The sequence below is a fragment of the Sorex fumeus genome, unplaced genomic scaffold (assembly GCF_029834395.1).
Source record: "Sorex fumeus unplaced genomic scaffold, SorFum_2.1 ptg000061l, whole genome shotgun sequence".
Lineage (NCBI taxonomy): Eukaryota > Metazoa > Chordata > Mammalia > Eulipotyphla > Soricidae > Sorex > Sorex fumeus.
The window spans coordinates 23,631,408-23,636,029 of NW_026606118.1; the positions used below are offsets into that span (position 1 = coordinate 23,631,408).

The window sequence follows — 4,622 nt, forward strand, 5'->3', positions numbered from 1 at the left end:
ATTTTGATCAGGATGTGTCTTGGGGTGTTTTTATTCGCATTTCTTCTAGCTGGTACCCTTCAGGCCTCCTGGATGTGGCCACAAGTTTTCTTCAGCTCTGGAAACATTGTAGCAATGATGTCTTTGACAGTTTCTTCTTCATCAGTGTTTTCTTCCTATATCTCTGGGACTCCAATAATTCTTAAGTTACTCCTCTTGGTTTCATCACGATCTTCTCTTGCCATCTGTTCCCGAATTGTGAATCTCTTTTCCATTTTCTGCTTTTTTCTGGAGAGTCTCTGGACTTCATCTTCGAGCTCACTGATTCTGTCCTCAGCAACTGTCACTCTGCTGCTGAGGTCTTCCACTGATTTTTTCTTTTTTTTTAAAAAAAAAAAGTTAAAAATTCCTTCATTTTTTATTACTGGTACCACTACCATAATTTACAGGGCAACATACCTGTTTTAATGAAAAGGCAAAGAAAAAGTCAAAGCTACAACAGATAAAAGACCTCAGGAATGTACATCTAATTGACACTAGATTGCATTAATCAATAGCTGCACTTTTGCAAACTGTGGCTATGACAGTCCTGAACAAGAAGGGCTTTCTATTTAAGCTGCAGTAACTTTTCTGACTATGGATCATCACTCCTTCTGTGGCATATTTTTACCATTCCTCTAATGGATTTGGGACGACTGTCTCAAAGTAATCTGCAGCTTTCCTGACAACTCCTCACTCTCTCTCTCCTAAAGAACTGTAGCATTTTTCTATTGAGTTTTTAGAACCTTCTGCTACCATAGGCACCACTTCCACCACCAGATCCGTAACCACCACCATAGGGTCTGCCCCAGCTTCTTCCACCAAAACCGCCCCCTTTTATGGGTCCATAATTTGATTGTTATTGTCCACTATAATTTAGAAAATCATTATAGTTCCTACCACCACCATAGTTACCAATGCCAAAATTTCCTCCTTCATTGTAACTATCATATCCTCCACCACCATAGACTCTTCTTACTACTATAACCAGGACCTCCGCCATAGTTGCCACCATCACCTCCAAATCCATTATATCCACCATCACCTCCCCCATAACTACCTCTGCTGCCACAACCTTGATTTCCATATCCTGGTCCTCCACCACCATAGCCTCCTCTTCTACCAAAGTTTCCACTATGGCCAAAGTTTCCTCCACCACCTCCAAAATTGCCTCCAAGGCCCATAAAGTTGCCAGATCTACTTTCACGACCTCTTTGCGATCCAGCAGACTGCATTTCTTATTTAGAAAGGGCCTTTTTCACTTCACAATTATGCCCATTAATAGTGTGGTATTTCTGAACAACAGTTTTATCAACTGTATCATGATCATCAAAAGTCACAAAAGCAAATCCTCTCTTTTTCCCACTCTGCCTGTCTTACATAAATTCTATGGTTTCAATTTTGTCATACTTTTCAAAGTGTCTATCAAATTATATTCCTCTGTGTCTTCTTTGATACCGCCAACAAAAATTTTCTTCATTCTTAGATGGGCACCAGACTTCACAGAATCCTTTCTAGAAACAGCTCCCTTGGGTTCCACTACATGCTCATCAACCTTATGTGTTCAAACACACCTAGCTGCATCCACCTCTTCAACACATGAGTAAGTCACAAAACCAAAGCCGTTTTGTTTGGGGGTCTCTCATCATCACGCAATCTCTAAGTGTGCCTCATTTCTCAAAATGATCTCTTAAACTATCATCTGTAGTTTCAAAGCTCAAACCTCCAATAAATAGTTTTCTCAACTGCTCTGGTTCCTTTGGATCCTGGCCCTCCATCTTGAGACCCAACTCGCCTCTTCCAACTTGAGTTCAATATTCACTGAGTTTTTCAATTCGCCTACCAGGTTTTTCAGGTATGACATTTCTGTTTGTAATTTTATTTCCATTTTCCTCACTTCAAATCCTCTTGTGTTTTATTGGCATTGCTTTCCATTGTGTCCTTTCGCTCCCTAAGCATCCTCAGTAGCTCCCTTCTAAATTCTTTGTCAAAGATGTTGTCTAGCACTTTATTACTGTTGGTGTCTTCTGGGCTAGCCTCTTCATAAATAAGCTGGCTGGGATTCTGCATAGCTTTACCATTTTGACCTGTATGCTTTAGACCTTCACACTCACTGTTACTATTCTGATTAAGATGCAGAATTAATTGAGATGGGCTTAATGAATTGTTGTCTAATGTGTTTCTGGTGGTCAAGCTAACCTAGTGCAAGTTCCATCTCAGAGGGTAACTTATGGTTCCTATGGGATATGTAGGGGGAGAACAACCTGTGGCCACATTAGGGGCCATGGCACCGGGAAGGGGCCCTGCCACCGGGAGGGTACCTGCATGAGTAAGCAGAGGGTGCTGGAACGGCTCAGTTATGGGTTTGGACAGTGTGACTCAATTCCCGTCCCCCACAGACCAAGGATGAAAACCGGCCATTCTCAGGGGATCTAGTCAGACGCGCAGCCCCAGGAAGGGGACCTGCTGCCAGGTGGGTACCTGGATGAGTGAGCCATATAACACTTTTCACATAAACTTTTTTTATGCTTACTGATTATAATATTAGAGCTTTGTTATCTAACCAATTTTAATTCTAGAATTGTTAAAACAATAATATTTTTTTAAAAAATTCTTTTGTATTTGAACCTTATTGCCATAATATCATCATTCCTGTCATAAATCAGGCGTTTTTGGTCCCTTTGTCAGGCATATAACAGGTTTATTTCATATTACTTGGTGCAAAAGACTTTGAAGAATTGAAAACAGAATTATTTGAAATAAACCACCACAAGTCAATTTGTGGTGATTAATTGCTATATTTTTAACCATTTTTAATCTATTAGAGAATAAACATAGTTGTTCAATATTAGGGAGTACCATATTCAATATCACACATTGGGAAGTTTCTCCTGTCCTTTAAGAATATGTTTTAACACTTCTTAAAAAACTGGCTTCAAATCTATGAATTTCCTAAGCTGTTGCCTATCCATGAAGCTTTGTATACTTCCTTTAAATCTGAACGATAATCTTGTTTTATAGAGTATTTTTGGTGAGGAGTTTAGTCCCATTGAATTTTTGTATTATATCTTTCCATATTCTGATGGCTTGTAGGGTCCCATTGATTCATCTGCTGTACAATTTATGGGTTTTCTTTGTATGTACATTCCTTTTCTGACCTTGCTGCTTTCAATATTATCTCTCTATCTTTAGACTTTGTCATTTTGAGTATATGTTTTCCAAATTAGGTTTTCCAAATCAGGTCTTTCTTTTTCTGGGACCCTTCAGGCCTCTTGGAACTTTGGGCCTGTAATCCTCAACTCTGGGAAATCCTTATCAATGATTTCTTTAATCACTGTTTCATCACATTTGCTTTACTGTTCTTCAGGACTCCAGTGATTCTTATATTGCTCTTGAACTCATCCTATAGTTCTCTAGTATGCTGATTATTTTTTGATAGTAATGAAAATTATCTCTTTTATTTTACTGAATCACTATGAGATAAAGTTACAAAGCTTTCATGATTGAGTTTCAGTCATACAATGATGGAATATCCATCCCTCCACCAGTGTATATTTTCCACCACCAATGTCCCAAGTATCCCTCCCACACTCTACCTTACCCCACCCCCTGCCTATATGGTAGACAATTTATATCTTACTCTTGCTCTCTCTATTTGAGGGCATTATGGTTTCCTATACAGACACTGAGAGGCCATCATATTTAGTCTTTTATTTTCCGCACACATTTCCCATTCCAAGCATCCTCCAGACACCATTGATTTAGTAATCTCTTCTCCATTCCAGCTGCCTTCTCCCCTAGCTCAGGAGGCAAGCTTCCAACCATAGAGCATTCTTCTTGGCCCTTGTCTAAACTGCCTTGGGTGTTAGTCTCATATTATGCTATTTTATATTCCATATTTGAATGAATCAATGCTCATGGCCAAGTTAAAGAATGCAGACATCCAAATCCAAGGAGCCAGAAGGTTGCCAGCTAAACGAGACCCGAATAAAAACACTCCAAGGCACATCATAGTCAAAATGACGGACGTCGTGGATAGAGACACAATACTGCAAGCAGCAAGGTCAAAGAAGGAAATCACATACAAAGGAGCACCCCTTAGATTTACAGCAGCCCTATCAGAGGAAACCCTCCAATAGTGAGATATAGTAAAAAAATTCAATGAAATGAATGCCTCACCAAGAATGCTTTATTCAGCTAAACTCTCACTCAAACTCGATGGAACAATACACCATTTTATAAATGAACAGCACCTCAGGAACTTCATAGACTATAAAACCAAACTTACAAGATGGGCTAAAGGGGCTACTATAAGACAAGACAAACCCTACAAGCACAACACACCCTTACAGAAAGATGACAAAACCTCATAACAATAATCTCTCTCAACGTCAATGGCTAAATTCACCAATTAAGAGACACAGAGTGGCAAAATAGATACAGAGACAGAACCCAACATTCTGCTGCCTACAAGAAACTCATCTCAACAGTCAGAGCAAACACAGACTCAAAGCTAAAGAATAGAAAACAATCCTGCAAGCAAACAGCTACATAAAAAGCTGGGGTGGCCATACTAGTATCCGACAACATACATTTCATGTTGA

At 39.4% G+C, this 4,622-nt stretch overlaps 1 pseudogene; it reads right to left on the reverse strand.

Moving 5' to 3' along the window:
- Nucleotides 1-757: 757 nt before the first annotated feature.
- Nucleotides 758-1,796, reverse strand: LOC130034643 (heterogeneous nuclear ribonucleoprotein A3-like; annotated as a pseudogene).
- Nucleotides 1,797-4,622: the final 2,826 nt, after the last annotated feature.